Raw genomic sequence first — 16,679 nt, forward strand, 5'->3', positions numbered from 1 at the left:
GTTTGCCAGCCCAACAAAATGATGCAGTTAAAATTATTTGGCATTCGAGAGCAACCTGATCGACGTTAATGCACGATTTGCAATCACCCAGTAGTAGGACTTAATTACTAAGTGAGGAAATTCAAACATCTGAAGGGATAGAGGCCAAATGGCTTGATTTTTTTCCTATTGGAGAGTTGTAATAGCGTTCAAAGCCAGTGCTGAAGTTTGCTTACTTCTGACAATCAAATGATATAAAATTCAGTGAGAGGTCTATATCAGTGAGCAAAGCCGAATGTCTCGCTAAGATTCCATGGGGTAGGGTGGCCAGCTTTTTATTGGTATCTAGTAAGATCAAACTGATATCCACTGTGCAAAGCCCTGAATTCCATCTCCGTCCATGTCCGTGTAACCAGTTTGCCAATTCCTCGACAGTACTAATCTGCGTCGTTAGTAAAAAGCATTCTTACTTTAAATCCCATCCGAGTAAGTTTTCCGAGTAATCATACATGACTTTAGAAGCTCAAGCAAATGAGGTACTTTGCTGTAAATATACGTGTCTGACTATTTTGGGGCACTTTTTTGCATAGTAACGGGATTGCGGATATAACCTGAAACTGTTGAGATTATCTTGTTTATTCATGTACAAACTGCTGCTGAAATTTGAAGTCCAAATCTTTAATTTATTAAGCGAGCTTTTCCATAGTCAGTATTGTACAATATAATTGCAGGTTAAACGGCAGATCGCTGCCTCCTATTTTGAACAACTGGAGGTAAATCTTTCAAAGAAGGTCTCAGGACTGTCGTAATAAGTAAACCAGTCACTGAAATAAGTATCCAAAACTTTTCAAACCACAACATCTGTTGTTTCCGTATTTTCTGATACTGGGAAACTCACCTAGTTTTCCGAGTTGGACTGATCTAAACCGGACGGTGAGCTAGTCACACTGTCCGGTTCTGCTAGTGTTTTGTGTTTTGAATCAAATTAGCTTAGATCCCCGAATGGCTGCATAAAATTGCAGTTTCTTCCTCGTCGGTGTAGAATTGGTTGGGGAATTCTGTGAATCATGTCCGAGTGGGAACCCGCCACGATTTGTTCATTGAGTACAATTTCTGATGACCATCGATGTCAACCTATGTTTGTAGGGTTGCAAAATGTCAGTTATTTGAAAACTGTATCTAACATACGTTGCAGGCGATAGGCCGTACTTGATAGTTAATCAGGTAACTGTTGATCTGATCGTCGAGGTTGGCAATTGATTTGCAAACGTTTTGTCACCATTCTAGAAGTCATTTTTAGTGCGCTGTTGGTTGGGTATTCCCTCTTTTTATGCCTGCATTTATATAGTTTACAAAGAGCCGCCTTTGTAAAAGCCTTTGTAAAGAGCAGTCTCTGCGAAGGCTGCTCTTTGTAAACCATATAAATGCAGGCATGAAAAGAGGGACTCCCCAACCAACAGCGCACTGAAGATGTCTCATCGAATGGTGACGAAACGTTTGCGAATCAATTCCCAAGCTCGGCGAGCAGACCAACAGCCACCTGATTAACTACCAACTAATGCACCCGAGCTATCAATATTCCAACACAATACCAATAGACCGTACTACACTGTTCTTATATTCTTTCGTCCCACCCTATGTATATAGTGCAAACGTGCACATTTGTGCGTTATATCATACTGACTGGCATATATTTTACTTATCCGTTAATTCACAAGCTGGATGTGAACTAAGGCATCAGTTGCTAATCTCCAGGAAAAACAATCAGTTGATCAGGGCTAAATATTTGTAATGCGATGAACACTAGTCAGTAAAACCATTTCTTTAGCAGTCAAAGACCCAATCCTGTCCACTACTTCCACCGAACATCCTAACATCGCAGCAAACTCCCACAGCCCCTCGCGTTACTGGAGGTCATCTTTAGCTGTGTTCTGTACTGTATGGGAAACTACAAACACCAGGTGGGTAACTGGGCAAATGACGTTGTTTCTCACCGTCGAACAAGGGTCCTAGTGGGCAGAATGTTTACACCTCTTGGCGTCATTAAATCTAAGCCCGGTTCCTGGACACATGGCAGGCAGGTGAGCTTTCCAGCACCTGAGATTGTGTGTGGTGAGGCACGCGTAAAGGTAGTTAAAACACACATAAATGCGTTGCGCTTCAGAGAAAATGCAAGCCACACTCCGTGTCCAAATGTGCCCGCAGTTCATTTTAGCGTGACATTTATTTGGAAAATGCCACCTCTGGGAACGGCACTGCTTGTCAGAGCTCTGAGTGTTATAGTTTGCGTGTCGCATGGACCAGAATAGGATGTTTCAGAATTAGACTGAAACGACACTAAGGTTTGTTCTTTGACAGAGTATTTTACGAGAATGACAGAAAAGGTTAAGATGGCGTTGCTGATTGGAAGTTCTTGATTTGTCTCATGGATGTGGCTCTGAAGACTGTTCATCCACCAGCACCAAAATTAGAATGATTCCTGGAATTTTTATTTCTCAACTCCACTGCCTGTAGAAACGCAGGTTTTTCACGTCTAAACCAACAGTTCAAATGAAAAAACCCTCCCCGCTGTCTGTTAACGCACCTGATGAAGACACTCTGTTATGTATTTATTTTGCGAATCTATCTCAGGTATTTCCCGGAGTATCCCCGTTTCTGGCCTAACTCGTGATGATCAAAAGTTAAGTAGAGCCATTATCAACTAAAACAGAAGTTTGCGAAAAACAGTCTGAATTAGTTAACCACAAAAGTGCGAATAAAATAAAAGCGTTCACAGTACACTCCAGTTCTTTCGTTTGCTCTGTGTTGCCTTTGTTTTTGTCTTGTGTAGCTGGCAAGAGCGCTCAAAACTGACACATCTCAAAATGTTATTCTCCGTTTGCTATTTGGGCATTCTTCATTTTTGCTTTTTGTCTAATTAAACTCAACTAGCAGATGAACCCAAATATTCTAAAAAGTGGGTCAAAAAATAAGAACTGTGAAACAATAAAGCGAATGGCTTGAATGCCAAAATCAAGTGGCATGCACTTTATGATAAGTATGGGAATGACAAAAGCTTACCAATACGTCCGCTTGAAGTGACTTCATCGGGGCAGTCTAATTTTTGCGAACTCAAAGGATGCAAGTTTAAACCTTGAAATGGAGGTGATTCAGCCGAAAAAGCACGCTGAAGACAGGTGAAGGTACCCTTGAGGTTGTGCTTTACGGGTATCATTCTTCGTGGGGATTTCACGTGTAGGCAGACTCCAACCGGAAGACCTAAGCTATTTTACTTCACGGGAGCCGTAAAAACAGGAAATATAAATCTAAGCAGACGGAATACAAAAAGCAATTATCTCAGTCTGAGATGAATGATAAGGGTAATGTGTGTCGTGTAAATCGTCCTATGTTTTCATCCACCAGAAAACGGCTTTCTGAAAGTTAACAGCTTTTGGACTCGTAATTTTGTAAGGTCCACTCATTTTTCTGCTAATGTGCACACTCAACTCGATTTCAGCTAAATCTATCGTTTATGATTGAGCTGTGCTTCAGCTGTGACTCATGTTAAGACTAAACGATTGAGTGTATTTCGCGAGTCACTTACAACTTGGGTTCACGTATAACATCAAGTTGACGGAAACTCGAAAAAGTTTCCTACCTGATGAACCCCAGGAATGTCAGAACCGTTTGTGGGTTGCCGACAAGTCTTTGGGAGCCGCATGAATCGTGTATTGCGTCGCGCATTGTACTTCAAAGTCTTTTAAGGAACATTTTTGAGCAAAAAAACTCAAAGATAAGGATGCATGAATTGCCGTACATTAGAACAACGCCCCATACTCATTCACGCATTGTATATTGTTACATTTTATCTTTTTTTCAGACACACTTTCTGTTTTGAGTATTCCTATAAAATATTCCAACTTTAAAGCATTCAAAAATCGTTGCTATATTTTGCTTGAGATTACTCTACACAATCGGTTTTATTCTGAGTTCACTGATTGCGAATTAAGCTATCTGAAGTGTCTTCTAACAGCCAAAATTGACATTGAGAACCAACCAGGATACCAATCTTTTGAATACATCTAAAAACACAATTCTGCGACACACTAGGGTAGGTAGACTTTGTGAAACTCGAAGAAACCTTTGTATTTGCGTCTCTAGGTTTCAATCTGGAGATCCCAAGACCATGTTCAAATAGACTTCTTTCAAAATGTTTTACCACAAGCAAACGTTAGACTAATAAAGGTGTTCCATTTTTCTTGTTTTTTTTCTGGGTATATATGGCGGTCGTCGAATGATTTTATGCAGCCGTACAGCGCCAAAAATTCCAAAACGATGCTTTCTTTTATTCCAGTCGGCGCTTAGTCACGAACTGTTGCGCCTGATTTCCGTTTAAGGTGATTTCTTTTGGGTAGAATAGATCCAGACTATGTATATATAGTATGATTTCCTCTTCCTTTCAAAGACAACGTTGCACTTGTTATCCACGGAATAGCATTAATTAACCTGTTAAACGATCGCTAAAGTATCCTTGTCCACAAAAGGCTTACTCCTACTGCTGTCACTCCAGCGATTGCATCATTGGTGATAATTCGAACAACAACTAATGCTAGTGAGATCCGAACGATCGTGTGCGATTCGGCCGATAGCATTCATACGGCTAATGGGATTTAGTTAATGACAGCAACTGCGAACTAGTTCTGTTTTCGTAAGGGAAGCACTTTGTAGAATAACTATTATCCCGGTCGTGGCCAATCATTTCGTATGTTTCGTAAATCCAATATTTTCCACCAGCCTCGGTAGTATTCTTTTGGGGTAGAAAAATTTTTTGTCAGCTTCCGTACACGCAATGATGATTCGACATTCAATGCAAACACTTTCGAAAGGAGAATGCAAGTTTTCGATAGATAAAATCATTTGCATATTTATTTGTTTTTCATGGGAAATTTAATTGAATCTCTCGTTTATAATTTGTTCCACCTCAAATATCTTACTGACTGATAAATGAAGAGGTCTTTGTGCAGCACATTCAGTTGAAGAATATCATAAACGAGAGGCTAAGTTGGGTCGTCTGTGAAAACCAAACTAGTTTTAAGATGAGCGTATTTGTCGAAATCAACCCAATTAGAGTTCAAGTAGAACATAAGTTTTACGGAAAATCGAGGACTGCGTCTAATTGATGAGCCCCAAGAAGGGCAAATCAGGTTGTGGGCTGTCGAAGAATTTACAGTTCCATTTATGCTCTTCTAAAGCCCGTTCCATTAGTTTTTAAATATCATTGATAAACGTGAAATGGGCTTACCCTTACAAAGCTCTTTTAGAAAACAATTTGTGGTAAAGTTATCTAGTTGTGTCGTATTTTGTTTCAACAATGATAAAAAATAAGTTTGCTATGTTTCTTAGAACTTTTCAAAGTATTTGTATACTGTAATTGATCAGTCATTGATAATTGCTGGCAGGTTTCATTTTATCAGTGCGTCCGTCTAAGCGCTATTGGTCAGTCGTTGTGGTCCGGCCGGTAGACAACCAGATTTCAGTAATTTAATGCTAAATTTCTGGCTTTATTCCGCTTTGAGGCAATCAGCATCAAGAACGAGTACATGGAAATAGCAATTGCTAACCACCTCAAACTATATTTTCGTGTAACAGGGCGCAACTCATCATCAAAAACAGTAACTCAGTAACGCGTTGATAGCGGCCATCAAGCGTTCTTTTTCTCCAAGCTCCACAAGCAAACCACTAACCTACCGCTACGCAAAACTACCCTTCCCAATAACGCACTGATGATGTCACCTCGATTTGTGATGAAACGTTTGCAATCAAATTGCCCAGCTCAGCAAACAAGCCAACGACCAACGCCATTTAGTGGTGCCTTTCTGGACACATCATCATGTTAGCACTCACAACTTATTGGTGATTAGACTCAGCTAAATAAATATCGTTACTCGTCCACCATTCAGTGATTTACAAACCTTCAGTAGAACTTCATGAAATGTCGATTCCCTGTTTTCGTACCATGACGACCACTCTTTAGACCTAAGTTGTGGAAAATATCTGTTTGCTAACCTGGGAATCAGCAGCCTGTTCGTGACAGTTATTACGGGAGTGTCACAACCATGCTACTATTAATTCATCAAGGACAGCAACATCAACGTTGGCATTGATGCTTCGCTACTGTAATGCTATCATTACCACAGTACTGTTATCCTGATACATAAAATCTCTGGGTCTATTCGTTTTCTGTTCGTCTAGCTTAATGGAATCGATGTTTGTCAGCTTAAACTATCTTTCCAAACACGTTTTAGTTACAAGTTCTTTGTTGCGAAAGGCCAATGTGTAACTTTTTCAAGTTTTTTTAAATGTACTGCTCACAGCGTGACAATCAATTGTTTCTAATACAGTTATATTATAAAGGATTGTATATACCATGAACCGGTCGTTTTGCATTTTATTGGTTAGCCTTGTTTGCTACGGTGAATTGTTTGCTTTCTGTGCCACTAATATTTCCGTGAGCAAGCAATCCTTTGTCATCGCCTTGACTAGGTGGATTAACATGCTGAATAATTAGACTATATTTGACATTAGATCCTATTGGCCTTTGATAAAATCCTACCCAACAGTCACGAAAGGCATATACTGAAAAACGAATTAAGCAGGGCACTGGTTCTTTGACCGTCTAGCAGCCAAATAATTACCAGATAGCTTCATTTGTGCCTGTGTAAGAAGATTGTGGATCACCTACATACCACGTAATCATGTGTTTTATTCACGAGGGCTAAGGATTTTGTGAATTCTCCTTGAGTAGTCAATCAACACCGAGATAGACGATGACTTAGTAGTATGTTGTAGCGTGTATCTGAAAAGAAAACAGCGAAACTTTTAACGGCATGGGCAAAATACGAAAACCGTCTAATATCGAATAACCGAACAAAGTGAATGAGAGATTCTTTCCCCAAAAAAGGAGAAAGTATATTAAAGTTACAAAAGTTCCCGCGAACTCTTTAAATTAGCCGGTGCACTAATATTTGAATGCTTGCAGGAAATGAGTAACTTAGATAAAATTTTCTTTCAAGTAGAACATAGGTTTGACGAAAACTCGAGGACTGCGCCTACCTGACGAGCCCCAAGAATGGCAAAACCGGTCGTGGGTTGTCAAAGAGTTTTCAGCTACCTTATGAGAAGTGCCGTTTATGGAATCTTACTGCGATATCTTGAAAATCGTATCAACTGAAACATGGGGCGGTCTTTGTGTAGCCCATCCAGTTGAAGAATATCAGAAGTAGAACAATAGATTGACGGCAACTTAGTTACTACGCCCACCTGATGAACCCCAAGAAGATTGTGTGCTGTCCAAGAGTTTTCAGAAACCTTGTGACCAGTGTACTACATCTGTATTACCGAGATGATAGTTGAATTCATCTTTGTGTATTTATTTACTTGGCACGTTCTTTGGATTCGTTCAGACAGCTTAATGCGTGACAGGTAGAGTGTGACCAAAGTTCTGTTGACACAGTTTATCAAAACACTCACGTCAATAAGCTCATCTTTTTTTGACTCAGCAAATAGACGCGCACCACACAAACCGTTCTAGTTTGTTGTACTCAAATGTCTTGAAACAAAGCTATTTTATCAGTCGAGCACGTGAGCTGGCTTTAGTCTACCGTAACGCGTCTCACCTGTGCATTCTTGATGTGAAACGTTTAAAGCTTAAAGCTTTATGCATGAGTAAACTGAAGTCGAACGCAATGGGTTTGTAATCCTCGTCTGTTGCAACCAATCGGAACATTTCAAACATCCTTTTAGTTCCCAGAAAACGTAGCTCTGTGTAATTGAATTTGGGAATTTCTGAGCATTCTGGTGAAACCAGAATTTGTTTATAGTACAGCCTGCATCAATGTGTGCAGTTCTCACTGATTGGAGGTCGAGTTTAGTTACACAATACAAGCTGCGGTGAAGACTAGATCGATATACTCAGAACCGGTTACGCACTCGAAGTGTTTCGTGTAAAATTAAGCCTTCTAATTTGTCTAGTGATCATTGATGGTGTGACATTCAGGACTGAGCATAACCTGTGAAAGCGTTGGATATCCTGAAAACGTCTTACTGTTTTCGGTCACTACTTAGCAATGCGCTCTACAGTATAACCTCAAATAGACAGACGTAGTTTGATGCGCGACCGTCTTTTACTCATTATTTGGTTTGAAGCCTATTTGTCTCTCAATGTTCAGATAGCCGATTAGGTCTTAGTTGGAATCGGCAGAATCACAAACTAAGACTAATGAACCCCCTGTAGTTCTTCGGCATTGGTTCTACGTTTCCTCTGCAAACGCTCTGTCAAACCAACTAGCACCGTGTCTGGTTAGCAAGGGAATACGCCGTCAAAAAAGGTTGCTCATCATAGTTTAGATTTGAGTGAAGTTAAAACTTCTCTCGTATCCGTTTTCAGGAAACAGGGCTGGTGAATCAGCTTATTCAGTGGGACTGAGGGGTACATATATAAGAAACTATCCCTTGGAGCCTGCATTCCACCCTATCTTTTTCGTTTGTTTGACCTTTTCTACCATGACGAGCTTCCACTACCTCAAGACTTTTCGCCTAAAACTCGGTGTTGACAACAACCATAGAAAGCCCAGCAGATTGACTGATATTATGAATCACTTGTTTTAGATAATAGCTTGATATTAGCGAGCGCAGTGCAACATTTCATGTTAGAATGTGAACGTATTTTTTTTCAAAGGGGTGGTAAGAGGGATTATTCAGTTCTCCGTTTACCTCCTGCGCCTGAAATTTACTGCTATCGTGTTATCTGTCTTTGTTTGATTTGACTGGTGTAGAAAGAGCGCATTTTGTTTTGACTTGGTGGGACAGTAGGTTCCCATTATGAGAATTTATCAAACCGCCGTACAAAGAATACAAGTAATCTCCAGAATTTTGGCCTGCAACCTCTCCGCTTTGAATAACCAATGTTTTCTCACCCTCTTGCATGTTATCGTTCCTTAAGAACTATTACCAAAATGCGCTTCTTGGAGACAGTTGATCTTAGCGCCTTCGTAGAATAAGGCGTTGACTGCATATTGGCAGAAAAAACTAGGTTCTTACCATGCAGTTTGCTGCGTTTTGGTCAAAAGCCTGTCTATCGCAGTAATGATGAAATGAATTGTTCAGTCCTTTAGAAGGATTTTTGAATTATAGACAGCTGGCACATATCAAATTAATGAGCCTATTATGTTTACATGTCTCACTGTTAGCTGAACGAGTAAATTATATATTACAGTGGCTGTAGGAAAGGCTGAAAGATTCGCTTTTCTAAAATTGACATTCAATGTTGGACCAGACTGCCACATTTCCATCTCTGATGGTATATGATCCATATTTATGATTCAATTTGTGAAATGAATAAGACACAAAATCAACCAAAAAATCGGGTTCTATACATATTGTTCAATGTCGGTTAGAGCAGTTTGCAAGTGAAGCTTTCTGAATGGGTTAAACATACTTCAGGATCCGGAAGGAGCCCAAGTGGACCCGACTACAAACGGAGAATTAACTAAGTTTCAGGGAAACTGTCTGTCAGGAGCACATTAATATGCCACGAACCCTTTAAACAAAAGCGCCTCACATTTTGCAAGTTGAACTGCATGCCATTTCCCATTTTCTCATTCGTGCACTTGTGGGTCTTATCCTAAGCAGATGATACTGACGCATTCTCATTGGGTACTACTATGGATGTGCTACGCTTTCATCGAGTTCTAAAAATAACAATAGATCGAATAGCCATTTGTATGAATGGCTTGTTTAATTGTTAAGACTTCCAGTGCTTTCCAATCAGTCAGTAATGTCTTCACCAGCCAGCATTTTCCTCTTTCTAACTCCATGGACAAGACGCTTTAAAATTATTCCTGTAAATTAATTGACTTTAGAAACGGGGAAGTTCTTCAGAATACAAAAAGGTCTTTTTATGTTTAGAGCGCTCGGTTGAACTTTTGATCCCATGATATAATCCGTCGGTTACATTAAATCGTCCACAAGACACGAATAGCCGGTCATACAAATGCGTTTCTGTTCAGTCAGCTATTTGCATGCTGAATGCGGTAATAATCTTTTCTCAACCATTGTGGTTTTCTTGCTCTCAAGCGTAGCAAAAGAAACAGTAGGTAGGATACTCCTTCCAGGTGCGGAACCATTCTGTTTCAGAATCAGAAAGTTCACAAATGTCGATATCCAAACCTACCAGCAACATCTGCGGACCGTGCAGTCAAGCACGGATTAGTTCGTCGTCTGACGCCTCAAGAAGACAAGTATTTCAGTGTATGTATGTAACCATTGCCACTCCCAGTCATCTCTCAACTAAGAAGCGGACTTCATCCTTTCTGACGAAGACTTTTCTGTGTCCTCAAGCCTTTCACTGTTAGTATCTTCTCCTTCCCACTCCAGAATGGCCATCGAAAGTACAAGAGCTTTTCATTGAATTGGATTCAGCGCTGAGGGTATTGCTGGGACCATGTCTTTTCCTTTGGTATATTACAGTGGGAAGCCACTGCTTGCTTTGTCGACGTCTAAACTGCGCTTGGCTTCTTACCATGAGTCGCTACGGACTACCTATCCTTCATTTGCACGGTAGAATATCTAAACTAATTACTGTTATCATCAGCGAAATCTGGAGTTCTAGGTTACGGTGGGGATTTCTCGTGTTTGATTTTATCTCTTGTTGAAGGCATCCCTAAATATATGTGTTATTAAACAGAATGGTTAGGACTGTAACACAATGCACACTAGTGGGACTCTGACATTTAACTGAGCTCAGACATTGTGATTGCGTAGCGTGAATGTGTTGATCCTGCTGCCGTTTTGGTGAAAATACAAAAACTTTACAAACGACGTCATTAGTCAACTCATAGGTCGTGAGAATTTTGGGACTGGCGACCAATCCGTAAGAAAAGCAACGTGCAGGCAGTTGGCTGGGCAAGGAAAATGATGCTTTTGAACGGATCACAGCATTTCGATACTTATTTGAGTTCTATTATTCTGCCGAACCGGCAAGCTGAAAAGATAGTGGAGACTTTCATAAAGGAAACTATTCAAAAGGTTGCTCAAAACCCTTCGACAGCCCACGACCGGTTTTGCTCTTCTTGGGGCTCATCAAGTAGGCACAGTCCTCGGGTTTCCATCAGCTTTATGTTCCACTTGAACCCAAATTGGATTGATTTCAGCAAATACAGTCATTTGCAAATCGATTCGGTTTTCACGGAATACTCAACTGAATCCATCGTTTATGATATGATATGCTTCAACTCGAATATCATACCAACTGAAAAATGAAACGTCCTTTGTGCAGCACATTCGTTTTAAAATATTATAAACGAAACATTCAATTAGTCTCCCGTGTAAACCAAATTTTTTGCAAATGAGAGTGTGGACTGCTTTCCGGAACATGCCTACCTGAGGCTTTTGAACACCTTGTGGATGAGGACGTATACAAGCGCATTTAAAAGAATTCACCCTTTCAAAGCTGCAGTCTCCGGAGTCCTGTCCCTTATTTATGAGTTCAACTTTTTCAGTCGCTGGGACCTGAGACAGTTACGGATAATTCATATGCTTGACAACATATCTTACTCGGTGAATATGGCAGACCACTTTCAGCGCATTAAGGGAAGAATTCAGGAAGAAGCTGGGCCTGGCTATCTAATAATCTGTCATTGAATACTACAAACGGGAGTTGACCACCTTACCATGCCTAGAGTTACCTTACTTTTACAAATGGCAGACGGAAACCTGAGTCAGCATTGTGAAGTTAGGTGTCAAACGATTCCGACCCAACGTAAAAATGGTATCCACCAAGGAAACCATGGTTAAGTCGCATTCTGCGGTGACGAGATCCTGTGGTGCAGAACACCTGCAAAGCTGACTCACTTATCACTGAATTACTAGGGTATTTCATTCCCCAGCTGTCACGAACTTCTTATCACTGAATTACTAGGGTATTTCATTCTCGAGCTGTCACGAACTTTGGTACTGCGCGTCCGCGTTGACACTGATACGAAATTTGCCGCTTAAGTTTTTCAAACCTGATCGTATTACATGTTTCATTTACAACATTTATGTCAAATCTATATGCATTTCCAAAGCAACCATTAAGAAACAGAAAGGCTCGTTTGACTCGTGGTATTTCGATGTCCCAACTGATTCCTTACACTGGGGGGGACCAACAAAACACGTTAGGGCCGATTAATTTTTGCTCAGGAGTTGACAACAATACAATTCTCTCTCTGTTTATTCCGTACGTTTAGTTATGCGGACATTGATTTGGTAATACTGTTGTCATGGAATATAACCAATGGTCGCTGTCGACAAAACAGGTGAACATTTTAAGATGAACAATTGAAATGAGACTGTGGATATTGCACTTGATCGGAGACGTTTCAAACTGGCAGTACAATAAGGTGGCCAGGAGGCTGGAAGTTAAATTTTGAAACATATCAAAATAGTTCCTACCTAGTTTTGTTAAAAGTTTGCGGATGTGAAATGGCTAGATTTCTTGAAGATCTGAAGCTTGCTACTCGCAGAACCCAAATACCCGCCCTAGTAATCCTGTCACAATCGTGATCGGTCAGATAGTTCTATCACTCAGCGGAGATTGACATTTCATATCTAAGAAATACAATTTTTCTCTTCTATCTGATCGGGTGGCGATATTTGATATGGAATATCCCACTCATCGTTTTAGGGGTGAAATAAAGCATACAGTTTGTGGCTCCTTAGAACGAAGGCAAACGAGAAGCTGATCATGCATCGATTGCGTACATATACATCTATCTTCTATGTATGGATACCATCCGTGCCTAGGCAAAACAAAACTGATTAGCCGAACCCGCTTTACTTAGCTTCAAAGAACCATTTTGTGCATTTATCCAAAAGAACTAATACACGACTCTTCTAAACACATCCTTGGTCTGGAAACAACAGTGACAACTACATGTTCGTACTGATTTCTTTGTTCACAGCCCGTCTGGCTGATTACTATTTGTGGTTTTCACTGCCAAACATAACTTGGTCTTGGTCTTGCATGTGAGAAGCACGAATGTGCGTCAAAGAAGACGTTTACATGCACTTGTGGTGAATTATCTCATTTACAGAAATCGCCATTGTACCTAAACGTCTAATCAATGAAACCCCGCTACAAAGGGGCTTGGTTATCAGGAATTAACCACAGGCGGCTTAGCAAGGATAGCGTTTTTTCTCAGATTTGGTGAGAATTAGGGATTATAAGCCACAAAAACGCCTGATGCACAGTTTCAGTTTATTTAAATTTTTGAAGTAAACATTTATCATCGTAAATGTTTATCTATTGGGAACGTACTAATCCGATGGTTTATTTTACGGTCTCCCGCTTGAGTATATTACCGCATCCGTGTGCTAACGAACCATTTTTACATTCGGGGGAAGAGTTTCTGAATACCTCTCGATGAACAAAAAGTACTTTTCACGCATATGTCGCATGCCGATGGCTCTCACCCACTACTGTCCAGTATGAGGCGTCGCGTGTTTAGATAAATCAAATGGGGATCCACGAGGATTAGAAAGAAATAAGACAAACTAACAAATCAGCCACGCTAAATTTGAAAGTCCCACCACTAGTTGTCCTTAAATGCCCTAAGAGACTTATTGCAGATGAAATAATAAAAGTGATCGAGGAAATGACTTCGCGCTAGCCCAACACAATCATTCCGAGGTGCATACACCTCCAGACACTCATTCAGAATTACAACAAGAAAGTGGTTGATATTGGTTAGAATCCATATCCTGTGGCATCTCCAACCATGCAAGGGGATAGCGTGGACCCATACGGGAAAGCGAGTTACACCGATAGCGCCCAGGTAATTCGTAATCTCTTTCATACCCATCTGCTGGGTTATGGGCTTGCCACTTGTTTGATTGCACCACTCTAAACTTGCCACCGAAAACTACTTACTTCGGCAAACGATCGTTTGACATGCGCAACACATGACCAAAACTTTGCAACTTTTGATGCTGCATAAATTCTTCGATTGAATTTCCTGTTCCACGAAAGAACATTCGTTTTCTAATTCTCTGGCTGCGGATTCACTGGCACCCGTGTACACAGTGCAGTTGGAACTTAATCACCTTGCAAGTTACTTAAAACGCTCCACAACCTCAAATCTGACCATTTGATTTGCAGTTTGCATTTCTGTGACTGGATGTCCAGGACGTTACACCCTGATGGTGCAATACACTTAGAAAGAACGAAATAATTTTTGTCACTTCATCAAAAAATATTCGGCCACGAGCCGCTCGTGGCCCAACGGTTAAGTGTTCAAGCCAGGTGGTCGCGGGTTCGAAACTCTTTGGAGTTTCATGAGACGTGCGCTACTGCTGATTTCCAGTAAAGATAAAACAGTCGTACGTTGCTTCTAGGCTTCTCAGCATAGAGAAGCTTCATTTACAGGACGAAATCTTCACACACTACCCAAAATTCGTCTTGGTTTTGAAGACGAGAAGGATGTCATCTGCGTATTTGGGATTAACCATGTTGATGTCAGCAGCTATTTGTGCACCGGGGTCTTGAAGATATGCCAGTGTTCGTGTCAGTTTCTTTTATCACAAAGTTAATTAGGAAAAGACAGAGTTGGAATCCTTCCCAGACATCATTTTGTGTGCGTAAGCTTTTGGAGAACTCGTGGTATACTGTCATGTGCCCGGAGGACATAAAATATAAAGTAGATGTCAGGTTCACAAACATCCAGAACATTTGCTGAGCAAGCGTTTTAAGGATAACTGAATGGTTAGGTGTCCAGTGGATCCTGGAATGCTATAGTTGTGAGTCGTTTATACGTATGACTTTGTTCTGGGTCCTGATAGGGTTTAACTATTTGATCAACGTAACCCCTAGTAGGCCAGAATTTCCATCGCTGTCCTCGAGTCATTGGCTTTGGGAATACCATAAGCCGATGAAAGATCAATGAAGCAAATATTCTCATCACGACTGGAGTCGAGCGAATCACTCTGTGACTATTACACGCACTATGGGTCACATTTTTGGAAATCGGCACCAACACCGATTCTCACCCAGATGTATGGAACATTCCCCTTTCCCTGGATGGACTCAACTGAAACAAAAAAGCACTATGTAAGGACTTCACCCCATTGTCGAACAATTCGGATGGCAGATCATCCGGTCCAAGAGCTTGGTGGCACCCGAGAGAACACAGGGAGTCATAAACTCCGAGGTGGTAGGGGGTTACAGGCTTTTCGTCCAGAGTTCCACCGCACTGGCAGTAGATATCCCCAAAATTATCGTTCAGTGGCATCCATCTTCATCGGAGTTGGTCCAATCACTTCCATCCTTAATGGATTCGCTCACCGGCGGTTTCAGTGAACCAGCAGCGCGGACCAGTCAAAGTAACATCAGGGCATTCCATACATTTTCTACGCCTCTCCCATCCGTTAGGATGGATTTTTTCCAGGACTTGCAGGAACGTTTCTTCGAGACTGAAGAAATACTACGTTCCTATCAGATATGCAGTTCTTGTTGGCACCGACAGAGCAGTCCTACAGATACTATGAAATGTGTGGCGATCTTGTTTCAGTACAAACGGTGAAGCAGCTGGAACCGAATCCAGATGACTTGAGCTACCAAAGCCTTCCACTCAACAGTGTGGGGGGTTGTTTCCAAAGTTCCCGAATTTACGAAAAACTTTTCGCATTAATTCAGTGTGCAAGTCCACGATTCCGAGCGCTACGCATAATTGTGTTATTCAGAGACTAACAGATTATCTCAGCATCGTACTCACTATTCCGCCTCGCGAATCTCGCTCGCAAGGCTAAAGATTTCATTTGTTCATAGGAATCTCGCACACCACCGTTTGGACTAAAACCAGAACATCAAATGGAGTCGGTCTTTTGTCGACAGTGCACGAGCGCCTGTGCACGCGTCTATAACGACCGTATGGATGAGTCACTACTAACCACCCGGGGACGAGCGAATAACTGGTGACACTGGTGCCTTCGAGGATCGCGTGATTGAACGTGGCAAAATGTGGTGGTGTTCCGTGCTTCGGGAGACAGCTAACGATGCGAAATTTCTAGGCGGTAACCGATGGTGAAAATTTTGTCGTTTGTGTGAGGCCGACCAAAAAGAGCTATTCTATTAGCAAGCAGGTCTCATTACCGATAGCTTGATCTTATCAATTATGGTCTGAAGAGGTTTAGCTATTTGGACCTGGTTTTCCGAAATACAGCAGTTTCAAACTGGAATGACTGTGTAAATTTTGTCAATAACAAAAAAAAATCTTGGTAAAAAGGAGAAAATGCGAATTTGTAGAAGCGGGTAGCACAAGTGTGATTTGAAACCAATCTAAAATAAAACTAAGAAAGGCAGCCGAAAATGACTACTAGTTTGTCAAAACATGGAAAGTTAGTGGGTCAAATTGAAGCATTTTAGTTAACCAAACTTATCAACATCTCGATATTAAAATGGTTAATCTATATTGATCATCATCACATCATCGACAGCGTAACATCAGCGTTCAAACACCGATGCTTCACTGCCATACAACCATGACTTATTTGAAAGCCTTATTGTAAAGAAAAGAATAAAGGTGGACGGGGAAGGGTGCCTATAGCTCCAGACATTCACTCAGGCAATCTGGATAGAAACTGACAACAAGAACGCCACTGACATCGGTTGGCAGCCATATCTTGTA

The 16,679-nt window shown here is 41.0% G+C and overlaps 1 protein-coding gene across 1 annotated transcript in view; it reads left to right on the forward strand.

The window, feature by feature from the left end:
* The window catches only part of T265_08424 (hypothetical protein), a gene marked incomplete at both ends in the record, with an annotated part of 96,997 nt that overhangs the window by 6,480 nt on the left and 73,838 nt on the right, over window positions 1-16,679 (forward strand). The gene's annotated exons all lie outside the window — the stretch shown is intronic.

This window comes from Opisthorchis viverrini (genome assembly GCF_000715545.1).
Source record: "Opisthorchis viverrini unplaced genomic scaffold opera_v5_220, whole genome shotgun sequence".
Taxonomy (NCBI): domain Eukaryota; kingdom Metazoa; phylum Platyhelminthes; class Trematoda; order Opisthorchiida; family Opisthorchiidae; genus Opisthorchis; species Opisthorchis viverrini.